Raw genomic sequence first — 21,265 nt, forward strand, 5'->3', positions numbered from 1 at the left:
CTCAGTTGTGGAAGATGGGCATTTTGTCTATCCAGTGTTGTAATATAAGTATTTCAGCAACAGTATGGGCACCGACAGTCAACAGAAAGGGCATGGCTAAAAGGTGAGAGCAAGCATCAGTGTGCCACTACATTTGTTCTGTTCACCCATGAACCAACGTCACGCTGGCCCATAATTTTCTAGCACAGAATGCCATATTTCAATATGACAAAAAAGTGGGTAATTGGCAATGCAAATCTTTGCTTATTCAGAAGGAAAACGGCAACATGAATCCATTAAATCATTCTAGGCATCCAGATTTAATAAACAGCCATATTTCTAGGAATTATTAATTGAATCTAAAATGGCTCTCTCCTGCTAAACACGCCACATAAATAAACCTTCTCAAATTAAATTCAAAATAGCAGGATTTAAAAAAAAAAATACTGCTCGAGAAAGCAACTTTAGTTAATGGACCATATATTGTAATAGCCACTCACAGCCAACATATGTGGATAGCTAAATTCATGGACAGGGCCCAGATGGAGGCTAAAGAGACTTTTCAGCAAACTTGGGGAACTGCTAAAGTTTGCAGAAAAATCTGAAATGATAATAATAATAAAAAAACTAAATCTCCCCCAAGTAGAATTGTCTTGTCTGTGCATGCTGTTGCTAGGCAACCACAATATTCCAGGCTTCCATTTCTCTGAGCAAAAGGGCAGGAGGAGGCTGCAGAGACTTTCCCAGGCCTGGTCTGACTAGAGTTGCTAGCTCCAGGTTGGGAAGTTCTAGAAGATTCTGTGGTAGAGTCTGAAGAGTGCAGGGTTTGTGGAGGGGAGTGGCTTCAAACGAATACAATGCCATAGAGTCTACCCTCCAAAGCAGTTGTTTTCTTCAGGGGGGCTCATCTCTGTCATTTAGAGTTCAGTTGTAATTGTGGGAGATATCCAGGTCCTACCAAGAGGTTGGCAACCCTAGCCCCAGCAGCAACCATTGCATGACTTGCATGACTTTAAGTAGTCCTGGCTGCTTGCTACTATTCAACAGTAGCCAGCCTATGAAAGCTAGTGTGGTGTAGCAGTTAGAGCTTCAGAGCAGAGTCTGTGAGACCTAGGTTTCAAATCCCCATCTTGCTGTGGAAGCTGACTGGGTGATTTTGGACCAGTCACATACTTCCACAGGGTTGTTATGCAGACAAAAAGGAGGAGAACAGAATACTGTATGCTGCTTTGGTCTCCAATGTGGGGAAAAACAAATGTTATAGTTGAATAGGAGGGGAGATAAAATGTACGGTAAGTTGGTAAATGGATGAGAAGGAGAGAATGGTGCAGGGAACTATGGTACCATACAACTGGGTCAGTTTTCCTAGACAGGGGCTGCCAGGCAGGGGGAGTTTAAGAAAGAGGTGTAGGTAAAGGTAGGTTGGCTGTTGAACGGGAAAGAGATAAGGTTGCCAAATCCAAGTTAGATTCCTGGAGACAGGGAGTGGGGCCTGGGGAGTGTGCAGCTTAAAGAGGGGAGGGACCACAGAAGGGTATAATGCCACAGACTCCATTTGGAATTACAACTGCTTTGGAGGTAGACTCTATGGTAGGTATATACAGTGGAGGTTGCTTCCAGAGAGCCAGTTTGGTGTCGTGGTTAAGTGTGCGGACTCTTATTTGGGAGAACCGGGTTTGATTCCCCACTCCTCCACTTGTACCTGCTGGAATGGCCTTGGGTCTGCCATAGCTCTGGCAGAGGTTGTCCTTGAAAGGGCAGCTCCTGTGAGAGTCATCTCAGCCCCACCCACCTCATGGGGTGAATGTTGCGGGGGAGGAAGATAAAGGAGATTGTGAGTCACTCTGAGACTCTGAGATTTGGAGTGGAGGGATATAAACCCAGTATTATCTTCTTCATCCTCTTTCCTCCTGAAACATCACCTTCCCAAGGGTCCAACCCCAAATCTCCAGGAATTTCTCCACCTGGAGCTGGCAATCCTAAAGGAAACTGTTCTCCGTAACTAGGAGGTCTGCTGTGATTCCATAAGCTCTCCAGGCCTTGCCTGGAAGTTGGCAACCTTAGGAAGAGAGAAGGAAGCCGGAAAGGGGAAGAGGCGATGGTGGGCTTTCAGGCAAGAGGGGGAGAAAATAGTCAGGGAAGAAAAAATGAGATGGCTCCTGCCAGTCCTTCTGGGTCCCACTTGTTTCAACCTAATGTTCTGAGCTGCTTTCCTCATGAAAATGTTTACTTGATTGTCTCTCAGTCAACACTTGGAATTCATTCATTCTTGTGGTTCTTTGTTAAAAAGTGTTTTATTTTTTTGATGTTTTTGTTAGTACTTCATGAACTGGCATTTATTTCTTCTGCAGAAACAGAGGATCAGCAGGACAATGTTTATGATCCCCTAGAATCCTCCACATCCTCCTTAGCAGGGTCACTGTTAAGCCAGCAATCTACCATTCCATATCAGAATATTTAGTTCCTCGTTCTTGTGGTTAAAAGTTGTGCATTCATCTTTGTTTTAGACTACAGCACTGATTCCGACAAAACCCTCCAGTCTACTGAAAATATTTTTAATTGTATTCCGACCCTCCAGTTTACGTCAAGCTTGAAGCGGTAAATGATGCAGGGAAATTAAAAATAACCCATCTGTAGGCTAAAGCTGGGAAACAGTGGCAGTACAATTCTAAACAAGACTTGGTGATAAGAACATAAGAGAAGCCATGTTGGATCAGGCCAATGGCCCACCCAGTCCAACACTCTGTGTCACACAGTGGTCAAAAACCCCCAACCAAGTGCCATTAGGAGGTTCACCAGTGGGGCCAGGACACCGGAAGCCCTCCCACTGTGCCCCCCCAAGCACCCAGAATACAGAGTATCACCGCCCCAGACAGAGAGTTCCAATGATAGAAAGGGCTGTCAAGTCTCAGCTAACCTATGGTGACCCCTGTAGGGTTTTGAAAGCAAGAGACAAATAAAGGTGGTTTGCCAATGCCTGGCACTGCATAGAAACCCTGGAGTTCCTTGGTCTCCCATCCAAGTACTAATCAGGGCAAACCCAGTGTCCCCTCTAAGCTGAGTTTAGTGTGAGCTAGCTCAGTTTTTTAACTTCCAGCTCACACATTTTTGTCTTAGCTTAGGAGAGATGGCCCTAGAGCAAAATAATTTATGCAGCAGCCAAATCGCTTGCTCACAAACTTTAATGCCAGTAGTTCATGAAGTAGAATTTTTGCCCACAGGACTCCACAACTTAAGAGGGAGCATTGGACCCAACCTTATTTCCAAGATCTGATGAAATTGGACTAGTCTGGGCTATCCAGTTCAGGGCAAAGCTGAGTTACTTCTTTCTAAATCCACTGAAGTAGCTCTTTCTAGGATTGCACCGCAAAAAAACCCTACATATTGTACTTCATTTTGATTCCATACACTTTGAAAAAGTGAGCCATGACTATTTCAATTCTACACCATTTCTTGCTAAGTATATTATCAATGTGGAATGAGATTTAGACATATAGAAGCAAAAAAATATATCTTTTTCTGAAAACACTTGGGCTGGGCTATGGCAAAGGAAAAATTAGGTATTTTGGGGAGAACTGAAAAAAATCCTGTGAAATATTATTCTAGATGAGAAAATATTTCACAAGGATTTTTTCAGCGCTCAGTTTTTATACCACACACTTTGAGTGAGTTAAAACCTTGTCTCACAAAGTATTTAACTCATTCAACAGTAAAATACTTTGCAAGAAGGTTTTACTTATGCAAAATGTATAAGACTACAGCATTAAATAATGACAATTCCTCTGTATGCTGTTGACACAGACAGCCCGTTTTCCAAGAAATGTTATTTAAATGTGAACAATTCTGACAACAATATCCTTTAATGACAGTAGATTATTAAATAATTCAATATTACAAAGTTTAACTTAATTTCAAAATATGTAGGTAGTCCTACCTTATTGTGACTTTTGAGCGTGTTTCTGTCCAAATAATATACTCGCTTGTTTACTATAGATTTTATTTTCTACCTTCAATTTTTTCTCATACCTGTCAAATGGCAAAAACAAACAAACAAACAAACAAATAAATAACAAGATACATGTGCTAAGGTGGTACAGGGTTTAGCAGTTTGGAGCTCTCTCTCTCTCTCTCTCTCTCTCAATATCCAGTAAATGCGCAATTTTGTGAAACCCTAACACTGCAAACCTAAGCAGAGCTCTATCCTTCTAAGCCTTCTAGGGTCGAAACATCAGTCATTTATACTACTAAACTCTCTAAATGCACCAAATAATTTTAGAAAGGCTAACTGATAAAAGTATGCATGGTAAACATTGTTAAAGCAACAAAGCAAGAACAGAGCGAGTTTAGGTTTGAAAAGAAAGTGAAGTCTTGCATACATTTCCATTTTCTCAATATTTCTTTTCTTGCCCCGCCCCTGCCCTACCCCAAGGTTCTTCCATGGTTTACAATTTCCAGAAGTTTCACATCTCTAGGGGCCCCTCAACCAGTATTCCCTCTACTTTTTTCTCCCTACTCAGCAAAGCAATTCACATCATGAGCAGAAAAGAACTGCTATGGTCAGGCCTCAGATACAGTGGAAGCTCACAGGAGCACAGCTCCTGAACCTCCTCCTTCTGAGAGTTCCCCCTCCTTGTTCATTGAATAGTAGGTGCAGCTGCATAACAATACCTGGATGAGCTCCACCACCTATTTTTCTACAAAACGACCCCTGGCTATGATCTTAAAATGGGCAATGGGCAGTGCAAGACCATGTGCAGCTCCAGATGGCCGATGAGTGCCATTTCCTCTGTTAGTTTGGTGCACTGGTTAAGTGCGCAGACTCTTATCTGGGAGAACAGAGTTTGATTCCCCACTCCTCCACTTGCAGCTGCTGGAATGGCCTTAGGTCAGCCATACCTCTCATAGTTGTCCTTGAAAGGGCAACTGCTGTAAGAGCTCTCTCAGCCCCACCCAACAGGGTGTCTGTTGTGAGGGGGGGGAGGTAAAAGAGATTGTGACCACTCTGAGATTCAGAGTATAGGGTGGGATATAAATACAATATCTTCTTCTTCTTAATGAGCAGCAACTCACACTCACAGCTTAGAGAGAACACTGCCCTCAACTATGGAACATTCTTCCAACAAGCATGCAACTGGCCCAGAGTATGCTCCATTCCCAGTGCCTGCTAAAGATATGCTTGCGTATTCAGGTTGCTGATTATGCTGCTTTTGGTGGAGAGCGCAGGATATAAATTTTTAAAATAAAAGAGTAAATAGACAATCAAAATCTAAAGAATCAATCCTGCTGCTTATTTCCTATAAATCATTTTGGTTTCAAGAGGTGTTTCTACCACATATATTTTCATTTGTTAGCCGCCTTGACAGGAAGGCGGAGTATAATTTTTGTAAAATATAAAAAAATCAAAGAATGGATAAAACAATACAGCAGCTTACTGTATAATGGAAGCAGAATAAAGCACAATGACACTGACATTTGAACACAGAAAAAAAGGCAACAGAAAACTGAACAGTGAATCGGTTCCAAGTTTATGCTGTCGATTCTTGACTTCTTTATCCTAAAGGAACAACAAAATCAAATGTTAAAAGGTCACCTTCTGGAATTACTACTGCAGAAATGATACCTTCTAACCAATTAAATTTGCAAGCACAGCCAGTCTTCAAGGAAATGTTATTTAAATGTTATTAAAATCTATGAATCGAAATCGCCTCCATCTCATCTTTTGTTGTTATTGTTATTTTATATTGCTATATTTTATGATGCTCTATGGACGCTTCAATTATAACTGCTTCAAAGAAGACCCAAGAGTCTTTTTATAGATCCATGCAAGAAAAAAAAAATTAAAACACATCTATTTCTAAGATGTGTATGCCACCACAATAACTGCTAGTTATAGCCAATGAAAAATTATCACAGTGACACCTTCTGGGTGCTACTGTACATACACTGGATTCTATTTAAAGAACTGAATGGAATAAGTTCACAAAACAGATTCCTTACTATTTTTTACTTGCAGTCCCCTGAGCTCACAGAAAAAGAGTTCCTATGAATTTGGGGAACATCAGGAATAGTGAAATGTGATAAAGTCAAAGAGAAAGGGGGAGGGGTCAAGAAGAAATAAAACCTTCCCCTTTTGTGGAAGGTATTTCATGAGCAGATAGGAACTTCCTTGCCAATTCCCACCCCCATGCTATATAGTCCTCCCATTCCATTAGGTTTTCCACAACCTCAAACCAGCTTTTTGACAAGTACAATGGACAGCGTAAGAAATCTATTAATTTGATCCATTTGCTTGTTCCATCCACAAGTAATAGAGCTCTAGGCTAGGGGTGGGTTAATATATATACATATATAACATTTCTCAATATTCCCAAATCCAACATTGGGATTCGGGAAATATTTGGGAAGCCTGATTATTTTTGGTTCTCTTATACGCTATGGAGACCATTGGTCCCCATGGGGTATAATGGAGAATCATTCCAGAAGTATTTGGGGCTTTGAAATGTCTGGGGGGATTTTTTTGAGGCGGAGATACCAAATTTGCAGCATAGCTGCTGGTTGCTCTCCTCAAACCCCACCCCAAGTTTTAAAAAAGACTGCACAGAGGGTCCAAATTCTATGTCCCCCCCCCCAAAGAAGGTGCCCTCGCACTCCATTGCTTTCAATGGGGGGAGCACTTTAAGAGACCGCAGTGTCTTTAAATGCCTTCTAAGTTCACTTGCTGAGTTGTGCTACTGCTGCACAGCTTGGAGAAGGCATTTAAAGAGTATTTACTCTAGTGATTAGGAAGAGAAGTAGTCATATTCAGGACCACCTTTTTGAGTAAATGTGGTAAATTTAAAAATATTATTTCTGTTGCATAAGGTGTTAGCCGTCCATCCAGTTCTGTACAATCTGCAGATTTGCTAGGAATTCCCATCACTTCCTTAAACCAAATCATTAAGCTGATGCAGGGTACTGGGCCCAGGACAAAGCCCTGAGACATCCCACAAGACCACCTTACAGGCTGATGAAGTATCACTAGTAACCACTTTCAAAGTAGGATTCTTCGATCAGTCATGAATCCACCTGACAGTACTACTCTCTAACCCACATTTAACCATTTCACCAACTAAAACTAAAGGCTTGCTGAAATCAACTTCCTTCAGGAAGTCTGCCGTGACTTAAAGAATAGGAAACCTCGACCGGGAATATTTTTTAAAAAATCTTTCACACCACTCTACACATTTACAATGAATAACATTTGTGGTAAGTACTCTCACCAGATACCATGTCACTAGCCAAGAACATGGCAAGTATACATTTAGACCAGACCTGGAGGTTAGGCATCGTGAGATAATGCTGGTCACCTAGATCCAGAGTGTCTGTTCCCAACCTCCCAATAAGCTGCTCTTTAAGCAAAAACCAGGCCAATCAACAAAACAAAGAATGGGGAAAACAGGCAGAAGGAAAGACAAAGGCTCTAGTGACTGTAGAGAGCCAGTTTGGTGTAGTGGTTAAGTGTGCGGACTCTTATCTGGGAGAACCAGGTTTGATTCCCCACTCCTCCACTTGCACCTGCTGGAATGGCCTTGGGTCAGCCATAGCTCTGGCAGAGGTTGTCCTTGAAAGAGCAGCTGCTGTGAGAGCCCTCTCCAGCCCCACCCACCTCACAGGGTGTCTGTTGTGAGGGGAGAAGACATAGGAGATTGTAAGCCGCTCTGAGTCTCTGATTCAGGGAGAAGGGCGGGATATAAATCTGCATTTCTTCTTCTTCTTCTGTAATCCCCGTCAATAGAAACATACTTCCCACTCAAAGAGCACAAAAATGTTATTAGTGCTGAGACCAGGAAGGGTCTTAAAATGGCGGCCAGACAATCTAATTCAACTGCAGACAACTCACTCCTAAGTAAGGACTTTCTCAAGCTTGTAGATAATCTAGGGGGTGGGCAAACAAATCCGCCTGTCTAGGGCTTTTACACTGGCCATGAGCAACCAGTGTTGTTCTCAGCCCATGAAGGAAAAAGGGTTGCAGGAGGACTCCCTGGAGGTTTTGGAAATGGCTCTCTGCCAGGCCTCCCTCTCAGCCTCGCTGCTTCTATGGGAAACACAAGAGGGATGAGAACTAGGAGTGGAGAGATCTGGGAGAGCTGGGCTTTTGTGGGGGAGACAGGCTTTTGTGGGTTCCCCAGTAAATCAACTGTTTTCACTTCTAGGATTCAACTGCTTAATCGTGTTTCCCTGCAATCTTTATAAAGTTTATATCTTTGGTACCTGGCATTACATGTTATGGCCCACATGGCCTGGTCCAATAAGCTGAAATTTGTGTCAAATCCAGCCCTCATGAGTTTGACACCCCTGATCTAGAAGAATGGATTACAGAAAGGTTAACAAAACTACTGGAACCTGTTTCTCTTCAACTTAAAGAAACAGAAGTCTCACTGAATGAAACTGCAAACCAACAAAATACACATGAATGAAAAACTCATGGATTTGGAGAACACAGCTTGACAGAACAATCTGAGATTTAGGTGTTTTGAACAGTCTGTGGAAGGCCCCAGCAATTTAGCAATCTTCATAGCAGCGTGGCTAGCTAGTGCATTAGAGTTTAGAAGAAGGAGTAGGTCCCATCATAGAAAAAACGCACAGACTGGGATCTCCACCTAATGCTCGTTTCATGTCCCCAAGAGACATTTCATTAAAATTCCTAAAACATCATAACAACGAAGAGACCCTGTGTGAATCTAGAATTAAAGGATCACTGGCAAGCCCATAACTACAGTGGGGCCTGGGAGGGGCCAGACCCATCCTTTCAACCCCCCTTCCAACTATATGGCCCCTCCATTGGATGGCCCCCAATCTATCCCCTTTGCTCACTGCCTCTCTGAACAAGTAGTAGCATTGCTGCTGGTCTTTTAGCTTTTTTCTCTCCCCTTCCCTAACACACCTTGCAGAGCAAAGGTGTGTGTGTGTGTGGGGGGGGAGAATCAATAAGTCTCCGTCTCTCTGAGAGATGGGCACTTAAGAAAGGGGTGGGGGAAGCAGAAGTGCTATGAGTGCCCAGGCGAAGGGGGGTTAGCTTGTGGAACTCAATGCAGCTTACAGTTCCAAGAGCCCTGGGCTGCCAAACTGGGTGCCCCCCCCAGCCCCCCCAACCACAAATCCTGCTGTGGCCCCCCCCCCCAAACATGAAATCCTGGCTCCAGCCCTGATCACTGGTCTTCAAAGAAATGAAAATATATGCATATCAGGACTTGTCACCAGAAACCCTACAAAAGTGGGAAGAATTAAAACCTGTAACAGAAAAGCTCACATAAGCCAATTTCCACTATACAAGGGGTTTCCCATTAAGCTCATAGTCAACTACAATGGATTACTTCTTCAAGCAAATGATCTCAGTGTCTGGCAAGACACTCCTGAATTCTCTAAACCTGAAAACTCCTGAAGAGATTGTGGAGTAACCTCAGAGAAAACAAATGAAGGAAATGCCTATATCTTACAAGTGGAGCAAAATCCCAAACACCATAATATTTAAATTCTGATTTAAGAATGTAGTTTAAGAATAAGTCTTGTTTTAAATATCGATTGGAGGCACTATAATTGTATTCCTCACTGAGCAAAGTTAGTAGCTTGAAGGGGTGTGGGGGGGGTGAGGTTTCTGTTTCTTTTGCTTCCTACAGAATAGGGATTCATGGGAAATTAGCAAAGATACCTCAGACAGGAGGTTTTTAATTTTGTTTTTCTTTTTTTGTTTCCAGCAGGGCATTAGAAGAGGGGAGGGGAGAAGTTAAGGAATATATTAAAGATTCACTAATACTAATGATTACTACTGATTGCATCTTCAGTTTCTCTTTCTGTGCTCTAAGCTATGGAAGAATAACATTACAGAGACATGCTGGGCAGAACAAAAAATATTAAATCTGAAATTAAACGCTATAGCTTCATTGAATTTGAAAGCAATCAATTTTATGAATAGTAGAATCAAAATAATTTCTATCATTTGTCAAGGCCTGAATAATAATATAAAAAGATTCACTGCCACATTGACAAAACAATGTTCAGACACTCTTTTTATGCAAGAAACTCATGTTAAATCTAGGTCCTTAAATCATAATGGCTATTTGCTCACTGCCACCAGGCACTAAGCACATCTAAAAACTAATTCCGAAAAATGTAAAATTCCAATATATTATGAGAAAAATACACCTTAACGGCCAATATTTTTTGAAAGGCATAGTGAATGAAATTAAATTGATTTTACCATCTGTGTATGCTCCCAATAAGAACCAAATTCAGTTCATCAACAAAATGTTGTTAGAAATGAAATTATTTGGCAAGGGGGAAACTTTAATTGGGGAGATCTTAATTACATGACAGATCTAAATCTGGATAGAACCTTCTCAAAAAAAGAGAAACATCAGAACATAAGAATATAAGAGAAGCCATATTGGATCCGGCCAATGGCCTATCCAGTCCAACACTCTGTGTCACACAGTGGCCAAAAAACCCAAGCGCCATCAAGCGGCCCACCAGTGGGGCCAGGACTACTAGAAGCCCTCCCACTGTGCCCCCCCAAGCACCAAGAATACAGAGCATCAATGCCCCAGACAACACAATATAGAAAAAAACAGTGGACCTCAATGTACTAATTCTTAGTAAGTTCAATCAATGCAATCTATGGCATCTTTAACATAAGGGAGACTATACATTTTATTCACCAAAGCATAACATTTATACTCACACAATTACATTTTAACATCTAAAGGCTTATACAATCAAATATGCTCCTCAAACATAGACTGCAAATTGTGCTCAGATCATGCATGGGTTGAATGTGAAGCATTTCAAAAAGATATTCATGGACAAGCTCCCAAATAGTACTTAATAAATCCCTTCTATTAGACTAATCATTTACAATGAAATTGAATTAAAAATACAGAGATGCTTCAAAATCAATTTAGATTCTAACCAGAGATCTTACCAAAGATTCTAACAGATCATAACTCAAAAGAAGTAATTTGGAAGAGTGGAAACAGAAATGACACACTCTTACTACAAGACAAAGTAAAACAAAAATGTAAGAAAGACCTAATAGAATATGAATAGAATTCTACAGCACCAGTAAGGCTTACATCAGGGGAATTTTACTAGCAGTAGCTACAAGGGAAAAAAAAGATTATATAAAGAAAATAACAAACAAAATAAAAACATTAGAATAAGAACATAAAAGTACTGATAATAAGAATAAGCTGAAAGAGATCAAACCATTAAAATCACATAGATATGCTAGAAATGGAAGGAATGCAGAAAAATATAAAATATTTAAAACAAGGACATTTTGAATCTGCAAATAATCTAGCTCATTGTTTAAGAAAAGAAACAGAAAAGAGGATACCAGGAATCGGGAAAGGAACCCAAATACTTTATTTAGAACAAGAAATGTTGGAACAAAAAAAAACTTTCTTCATGAATCTTTATAAAGAAGAACCCATACATGAGAGCCATCATTTAAAGAAAACATATGCCTGAACACAGAAAAATATTAAATCAAGTGGTAACAGTACAAATCAATTATGTTATTAAAAATTTAAAAGACAAAGCTCCAGGATCAGATAGCCTGGCAGCAACATATTATAAATCTTTTGAAGATATTCTAACAATACCGCTCAAAAAAGTAATGGATGAGATACAGGAAATTAAATAAATGCCACAAAGTTGGCAAGAGGCAAATATAACTCTAATACACAAAAAGAGGGGAATGATCCATCACTACCACAACCTTAATATAGACCAATTTCATTATTACATCGGGGAACAGAGACTAAGTAAACGTACTTCAGAACTAATCCATAAAGATCAAACTGGATTTGTTCCAAAAAGATATATGGACAACATCAGATATCTCCTTAATGCAACTGAATATCCTGGGAGAAAAAGCTGAAAGCATTCATATTTTTGGATGCAGAGAAAGCACTTGATAATGTACTTTGACCATTCCTGTTTAAAGTTTTATAAAAAATGGACTGTGGAAACAACTTCTTAAATTGGATTTAAAGTATTTATACCTATCAATATTCCAGAATCCTAGCAAACAAATCCTTATTGGGAAAAATTGAGATTGCTAAGAGAACCCAGCAAATTTATATGAATAACACGGCACCATGGAATGAGAATACATTGCACATCACATTTGCTTTGATAGCACACTGTTTCTCACATTTCAGATGAAAGTATGATCACTTGTGAAAAAGAGTAAATTACAATTTGAATCCAAGAACTAAATGCTGAAAGCTCTCAAAGAAGAAGCAGGACCTAATGATGCACTTGTGCTCTTTTCTTTATCTTCCCTCTAAATCAATAGTCTACCCATGGCTCATACAACCTAACCTGGATAGCCCAGATCTCCAAGACTGTCAAAATCTCAGAAGGTAAGCAAGGTAGGTAGGCGCTTGACTAGAATTTAGAAGGGAGACTACCAAGGAATACCAGGGTCATGAGGCAGAGGAAGGCAACAACAAACCACCCCTGAAAATCTCTTGCCTTGAAAACTCTACAGGGTCAGCATAAGTCCGCTGTTACTTGATGGCAACAAAACCTCTCTCGCACATGTATACAATATACCTTTCAGCATAGATTGCTTGTTCAACAAAAACCTATAGAAAGTCAAACATTCTCATACATGCATTCTCTATGGGCCAACACTTCATCAACATGGGTGGATTCTGTTGGTATTTTAAAGAAATCAGAAGCCTGATTTTTGCCTGATATCCCCTGATACCCACTGCTACATCTAGTTCCTCTCAGCTAGCATTGTGTAGCGGTTAAGAGCAGTGGACTCTAATCTGGAGAACACAGGGCTTGATTTCCCACTTCTCTACATGCTGAGTGACCTTGGGCCAGTCACAGTTCTCTCAGAACTCTCTCAGCCCCATCTACCTCACAAGGTGCCTGTCGTAGGGGAAGGAAAAGTGATTGTAAGCTGCTGGGTGACCTTTCGCTACTCCTTAGGATAGATAAAAGTGAGGTATAAAAACCAATCCTTTTCCTTCTAGTTCCAACCATCATATTCCCCTGCTGAACAAACCTACGCAGAGCGAGTGGCAGGAACAAATCACAGATTTATGACATGGTGGGTCACCAAAAGACTCAACTTGCTTTATAGCAACTTTCCTCCTAGTGAATAACATTGGTCTAAGTAAATTCATAATACTTTTTAAAAATAATATTTGGTTATCATTATAAACCTGTATGCAAAAGGACTAGATGGTATTTTTTTTTCAGATCACTACAGTCATATGTCCAAAATGTACTTTGTATTTGGAAAGTACTACAAAAGGTTCGCTTTAAGTTGGTTATCAGTACTGTCATTTCCCCAGCACAGTTATAGACAGTTCACATTATGGGGATTTTCAATGCTGCAAAAGGAAGTCATGGGACCAGTGTACTGGGCATTGCTTCATTTGTCTGGTTTGAAGTACCCGCAGGGGAAAGTCCATGGTTAAGAAATGCGTTGACATCCTGAAGGGCTGAATGCACAACTTGATACCTAGCATTCCTCAGGTCATAATGAAACAGAAAATGGAGCCATGGATGGTACTGCGGCTGGCGGGGGGAGGGGGGATCAAGAGCTCACAAAGACTTGGTTTGGAGTATCATAACCTGTTCTCCTTTTCCATACTCAGTTTTCAGATTTTGTTTTCCAGCAAGATGAAGAAACTGAACACCTAGAACGCCTAAAGTATTCCCCCAAGAACACCCACTACTATAATTTTCCTTACTTTCTTCAAAAATGAGTGAGTGAATTGGGCTAATTTAATTTTTTTTCAATGAAAATCAAGATCATCATCACAGAGTGTGTGTGTAACACCAAGAAGAATAGCAGAAAGACAATGAAAAAAGAAAAATATCACAAAATACAAGTTTCGTAGAGCTTATATCTAATTCCAAATAGCACTCTAGAAGATATGATCAACAGATCTACAGAACAGAGCTAGGGATGGAGACAATCCCAAAGGAAGTCTCAGGTTTTGCAGAACAATCTGAATCCTAAAAACATTTCTAAAATACACTGAGAGATTAAAATCCTCTCAGATAATAAAACACCTGTAAATTTAAGAAAAGAATGCCCAGTGCTGGGAAGCCATTTTGGATGCTGCTAGGCAACTGCAGCAATATTGTTGAGCCTTCTAAGCCTGGGCTTTTGTAAAACAAACTCAGGGGATGACAAACACCAGGAGGGCAAAACAGTCCTGTTAAGGTCCTATCGCCTTCTCCTGTCAAGTCCTCCGAGAGAGAAGGACTACTTGGGAACAGGCCTGTGGCAACCACTGAAGACTCACTACCAACACAACTGGGCACAGCCCAGGTTGGCACTGAATAACAGGAATGGGCCAACCCTCTGGCATCAAGTAACGTGGGCAAATTTTGCTGAGGAAAAGCTGCCAGGGAGAGGAAAGAATGGAAAGCTGAAGGCAGGTTGGCTGGTTGTCTTTTTGCATTGTCTTTCAGGGAAGGGAAAGAGGCAATAGTGGGGAAAGGAAAATGAAATTACACACACACACATGTTCCTATAGGTTGTAACATATATTATGAACCAACCTGACTACTCCAGTCTTATTTTGACATGCTGTTTCAGAGGCAACCTTCTTGGTCGCAGCATCAAAATTCTAGAACACTTGTCCGTCCCCTTCTGTTGCTGTCTTCCACCTGCAGGTTAAAAACCTTTTTTGTTTGTTTCATTCTGTGTTCCCTTGGTGATCCCTCCTTCCTACCCTATGTTATAATTTTCTTTTTAAAATGTTTTTGTATGTGTATTTTAGCCCAGATTTAATTATTCTTTATTCACTACACCAGGAAAAGAGAGGCGATGTATTGCGCATGCACTTCCCCTGTGGGGGGGGCAGGACACACAGAGGGAGCCCACCCCTCCACGCATAGCTGGTCTTGAGGACAAAAGGAGATCGAGGAAGAATCGTACTGCTACAGCACCAACCCCAAATCAGACTTTTCCCTGCAGCCACTGTGGCCGGATCTGCCTGTCCCGCATTGGTCTTGTCAGCCACCAGCGAGCCTGCAACAGACGTGGACTACTGCACCTTTCTTAAATCTTCGTTCGCGAAGTCAAGCCGAGAGAAATTATTCTTTATTAGATTCTAATTGTTTTTAAAGTCTTTTTTATTAAATATGTTTTAAATCTGTTTTAATGTTAGTTGCCTTGGTGGGCTTGATGATGGTGGAGAGGCAAGAAACAAATTTTGTGAGTAAGTCTTACTTCCTCTAGAATACCAGTTACACAAAAAGTTGGTGTGAAAAGCGCCATCAAGTCACAGCTGATTTACGGCAAACGCTGCAGGGTTTTCAACGCAAGAGATGAAGAGAAGTGGTTTGCCATTGCCTTTCTCTGCCTAGCAACCTTGGACTTCCTTGGTGCTCTCCCAATCCAAGTACTAACCAGGGTTGACCCTGTTTAGCTTCTGAAATCGGACTGGCATTTGGTGTGATATCTTCAAGTTAATATCATGGTAAGATAATCTGTTTATGTTCCTCATAACAATTGTCAGAGATACCTTGAAAAGGCATTCTTACCCCTCCCCACACTGCTCAAGGACTCATGCAGTAAACCAGATGTGCATATCTGTCATCCACTGAGCCAGTTTAGCCATGTGCTAATCTGCCAAGGGTTTTAGCAGACCTAATATGGGCAGTAACGTGTGCATCAAGTTACATTTCTATTTCTCTTCACATTCATGGGAGATGGAGTGGGCAATGAAACCTGGAATGTTCTAACTGGTGGTAGAAAATGCTGTCAAGTTGCAGTCATCTTATGGAGACCGCATAGGTATTTTGAGGCAAGAAATGTTCAGAGGTGGTTTGCCATTTCTGCCTCTGCGTAGCAACCCTAGACTTCCTTGGTCTCTCATTCTGTACACCAAAACTAAAACAAAGTGTGTTAACTAAACATGAACAAAGACCGTGGCATAGAAGACTTTGCTTTTGACTTGCATTCTTTTAACAAAGAGCGGAGAATAGGAACCTATCAGGAGACTATTTGCCTGGTGGAGTAAATAAGCCACGCAATGGGTTGAAGATGCACAGAGAGGGCATGAAAAAGTCGTTTTGGGGAAGTAAACACTAAATGGCATTCATTCCTAAAGATTACTGAAGCTGTTAAATTGACAGTTCCGGTCACCTTTCCAACTCTCTCGGGGCCATCAATTGCCACTACCCATTTACTCATCCTGCAAGATTCTTCTAACAGCAGAAAGGAACAAGAAAATGCAAAGACTTGTCAGGGATGTAGGGCAACCCCGCATTGAGCAGGGGGCTGGACTAGAAGACCTGTATGGCCCTTTCCAACTCTATGCAATTCTGCTGCTCTGCTTGCAAGGCCCAGTCTGTTAATTAGACTGCGATGACTGGACTTGACCACAGTTTCCAAAACAGGGGGGAAACATATGCCTAACAGATAAAACCAAGTAATTCACAAGAACCCTAGATTTCCATGTATTTAATGGCCGCATTGAAAGACCTTCTATTTATGCTGTTAGAAGAGGTGGAACAGGTTTTTATACCCCATTTTTCTCTACCTTAAGGAGTCTGAAAGCAGTTCACAATTGCGTTCCCTTCCTCTCCCCACAACAGGCATCTTGTGAGGCAGGTGAAGTTGAGAGAGTTCTGAGGGGGGCTGTGATTGGCCCAAGGTCACCCAGCAGGCTTCAGGTAGAGGAGTGGGGGAATCAAATCCAGCTCTCCAAATTGCAGTCTGCTGCTCTTAATCACTACACCACGCTTTTCAAACTTAGACTAAGCACCTAGAGTGCTACAGGTCCCTTGACAACTTCAGAGTGATCCCAAATTATCCAGCTTGATGTTCCTAGCCTAAAAATGCTGGATTACGGTCCGTTTTAAGGGATGTAGTGATTTTTCTTCCCAGCAAGATGCCTTTCAACATTTCAGCTTCAATAACAAAGAAATGTGACTAAAAAGAACATGTTCTAACAAATGAAACAGTTGAATTTCTTCAAAAAGGAGCCTTGATCCATCCACAGATTCAGAGAAAATTTACAGAACTATAACTGATGCCCTTTTTTTTAATGCAAGCATCAGTGCAGACAACCCATTAAATTGTGTCTGGGGATCACTGATGTTTTCTTTGCACCAACCACACAATGAAAAGAGGAAGAACATATTTAACTCATGCTTGGAATTTCTTTATCCCATTTCTGCAAAAACAACAAAAAGAAGAAAGAAAGTACTCAAGGTGACACACAAAATTAAAGTAGTAAAAGACACGATACCAAAAATAATCAAGCTAAAAAAGTTATCCAAGGCGTAGATCATAAGCAATTACTAAAGCACTATAAGAGAAGCTACATAAAATACCCCCTAACACTTGATGGAACAAGAATTTTTTAACTAAGCTTTCGCATTGCAACAGGAAAAAATAGCTTTTAAAAAGCCTGCGGAGAGACAAAACTCCATGTAGGCAGAGCCACAAGGGGAAAAACCTTGCCATGGGCCACCACTGAATTAATCTCCCCTATGACTGGGGGAGGCCTTTCCAGGTTGTGGGCTGGATGAACAAAGACACACTCAGTTCAGTTCAGTTTACTAGGTTTAAAAGCCTATAGGCCAGGGGTGGCCAAACTTGTTTAACATAAGAGCCACATAAAATAAATAAGATGTTTGAGAGCCGGAAGGAAGGAAAGAAATAGAGGAGGGAGGGGAGGTAGAAAGAAAGCAACTTTAAATGTATTCTCCAAGCCAACCAACATGGGGGCGGACTCTGAGGGCCAAACAATATGTGTGAACAGGGTTGCCAAGTCCAATTCAAGAAATATCTGGGGAATTTGGGGGTGGAGCCAGGAGACATTAGGGGTGGAGCCAAGATTATGTGACAAACATAATTGAACTCCAAAGGGAGTTCTGGCCATCACATTTAAAGGGACGGCACACCTTTTCAATTCCTTCCTTCCATAGGAAATAATGAAGGATAGGGGCACCTTCTTTTGAGGCTCATAGAATTGGACCCTCGGGTCCAATCTTTTTGAAACTTGGGGGGTACTTTGGGGAGAGGCACTAGATGCTATACTGAAACTTTGGTGCCCCTACCCCCAAAACAGTCCCCCCACAGAGCCCCAGATACCCATGGATCAATTCATGATTTTCTATGGGAATAAATCTCCATAGGGAATAATAGAGTTCCCAGCAGACATTTCCCTCCCCTTTGCCCACTTTCTGAGGACCCTGAAGCAGGAGGAGGGCCTCCAAACCGGGGGATCCCCTGCCCCTACCTGGGGATTGGCAACCCTACATGTGAAAGAGCCACATGTGGCTCCTGAGTCACAGTTTGGTCAGCCCTGCTGTAGACCATACTCCATAAAAGTTATAAAATAGTTTAAACATTTAAAAGGATAGTATAACAAAAATGTGCCACATCTATTATAGTTATGGCTTAGGCTACTCAGCAGAAGTCTCAATTTTGTAGATTCCGAAAAAGGAGAAAATTTTGATAACCATTTCCTCAGGAACTTTTCTCTTGCAACTGCATGTTTTGGGCAACAACAAAAAAAATATATGGGCAAGTGAGTCTATAGTTGCTAATGGGCAGTCGCAGTAGCGTTGACTTGCTGGGATGCCCTGAAAATGACCCTTCATCTGTGCAGATGGAAATGCATTGCAGCGTGCCACCATATATGCTCTTCGCAACTTAGGAATGGACCCACTCACTGCAGTTCTGCTTACACTAAATATGACACACACACACCCCGCTTCCTTAGATCATCCCTGCAGGGCCTTCTACAGGTGCTTGGCATGCCAACTGCCCACTTGTTAACCACCAGGACAAGGGCATTTTTCAACTGTTGCCCCTTCTCAATGAAATCAGCTTCCCTGGGAAGTTTGTGCTCTGTGGGATCTTCCAGCACTTAGGGCACGCAAAGCTGTTTTGTGTGTCCTTTGGTTAATGTTATGAACTGGGGAGCAGGCCAGATGTTTTAAGAAGATAGATGAAGAAGATATTGGAGTTATATCCCGCCCTCCACTCCGAAGAGTCTCAGAGCAGCTCACAATCTCCTTTACCTTCCTCCCCCACAACAAACACCCTGTGAGGTGGGTGGGGCTGGAGAGGGCTCTCACAGCAGCTGCCCTTTCAAGGACAACCTCTGCCAGAGCGATGGCTGACCCAAGGCCATGCTAGCAGGTGCAAGTGGAGGAGTGGGGAATCAAACCCGGTTCTCCCAGATAAGAGTCCACACTTAACCACTACAGCACACTGGCTCTCCAGTTTTTAATTTCTCCACGTAATCTGTTGTCAAGTTAATGTTTTAACTGGGTTTTATTGTCCTATTTGTTGCATTTGTTTATTTGCACTGTGTTCATATTTATTGATTTTTAAATGTTGTAAGTTGCCCTGAGGCCCCTGTGGGAAAAGGATTTACAGTATAAATTAATTAATTAAATGAATATGCTGCAATAAAGAACAGGAAGAACAAGCCGATAATTACTTGCAGTGTCCTGAGCAAGCAGAAATTCAGGAAGGGATACTTTTATCTTAGCAGAAGCAGCCAGTATGTTGATATTAGTCTTAGTGATCTTAGTGTATGTCACAGTCTTGGGCCTAGTGAGGCTTGCAGGCCCCAGATAAGCCTGCCTAGGAGTTACAAAAGAGCCTACATTTCCCAGGATCCCTTCTATCCCTCTGATTGGATAGCACGGTTTTTGGAGGGAAACTGGCCCAGAGAGGGGTGGGGCCTGGGAAGAGAATATAAAAGGGCCAAGCCCAGGCAAGGTGTGTTCTTTTCCTGGAAGGCTGAGCTAGAGCCAGGCTGCAGCCTACAGAGCTTGTAGGAGGGGGAAAGATCCTTCATCCAAGGCAAGGGATGAGTGTTGGTTATTAGAGTAGGGACTGTATAGCTAAACACGTCAGGACTTTTGTTTCTTTGCACCAGCCTTTACTGTTTTCATATTCCCTTTAGCACTAAATCTTTGTCAACCCCTTATTATTTGATCACTGTAAATAAACTGTTGTTATACTCCTTGGGTCCTCACATATCCTTGTCACAATTAGGAGGTATCCATTAATAAGGAAGATACAGGGATGGTTGGGTGCTCTGGCCCCTCCATACAGACCTTCACCAGAGTGGTGGCAGCCAGTAGAAGGCCCTGCTAGGCCCGGCTGTGTGACAGAGAACTTGTATTTGCAAAAGAGTTCAGCACACAGAATTATTCTGTTGGATCCTACCTAGTATATGGGGAAAGGGGATCCCCTAACACAGTGGCCCCCAACCTTTTTGGCACCAGGGATCAGTTTATTTATTTTATTTTATTTATTTGGTTCACTTATATTCCGCTCTTTCCCAGACGGGCTCAGGGCGGATCACATTCAGATAAAAATCAGTAACATATAATAAAATCAATAAATACAATTTAAAACAGCAGCATTACAACAACATTATTTTTTTGTTTTGTGGAAGACAATTTTTCCACAGACCAGTGGGGGTGGAGGTGCTGAGGGTTTTGCTGCCTGTACCTGCCCCCCCCCCCATGCAGGTCTTTAAATGAGGGGTAGGCAAAGGTCACTGCCATGCTACCCCTTCCACCTGCTCGGGACTCAGGTGAATGAAAGAGGTGGTGCTCCGGAGTGAGGCTGTGCTGCCTGTTTCATCCGCCTGGGGGCTCGGTGGGCAAAAGGGGTGGTGCGGTGCCTCTGCCTCACTCCATGGCCTGGTTGCTAACAGGCCACAGACCAGTCCACGGTCCAGGGGTTGAGGACCCTTGCCCTAACATATTCTTTAGCCCAGCACAATGAGTACTGGTGGTGATGTAGTATCCTCGGCACTACTGTATTTGCAGACTGTCTTCGAAAGGTATCTGGTCAGGCAGGCATTTCTGGGAAGCTACCGAAGCAAACAAATAAGGTATGGTTCTTATTTTCCATGAAAGAATGCAGTTTGTAAAACAGATATCGTAATAGTAAAGGGTGTATGTATTAGAGCTAGAAATCATGAATTCCCAGGCACATCCTGGAGTAATTTATCAAATTTATTTTAAAAACCCACAAAACTACAGACACGCATAAGCATGCTTATAAGAAATAATGAAGAAGATATATATGTTTGCTACAGTTTGCCTGAAGACAAATTGCTTTTTTAAAAACCTTGAAATTGAAGGCACAGGGTTATTCCACAAAGTTTCAATCAGAGGCACCACACTTGGCCAGATTATAAAAGTAAGCTATCCCCACTCCCATGATATCATCAGGCCTTGACCCAAGAATTTCCGGGCTGGGAACACAGGCTGATATGGCAAC

At 41.8% G+C, this 21,265-nt stretch overlaps 1 protein-coding gene across 1 annotated transcript in view; it reads right to left on the bottom strand.

Moving 5' to 3' along the window:
- The window catches only part of TRAF3 (TNF receptor associated factor 3), a 138,955-nt gene that overhangs the window by 64,490 nt on the left and 53,200 nt on the right, over positions 1-21,265 (bottom strand). The window contains exon 3 of the mRNA XM_060262026.1: positions 3,914-4,005. The gene's annotated coding sequence lies outside the window, so the exon portion shown is untranslated. The remainder of the gene's footprint in view (positions 1-3,913; positions 4,006-21,265) is intronic.

This window comes from Heteronotia binoei, chromosome 21 (assembly GCF_032191835.1).
Source record: "Heteronotia binoei isolate CCM8104 ecotype False Entrance Well chromosome 21, APGP_CSIRO_Hbin_v1, whole genome shotgun sequence".
NCBI lineage: Eukaryota > Metazoa > Chordata > Lepidosauria > Squamata > Gekkonidae > Heteronotia > Heteronotia binoei.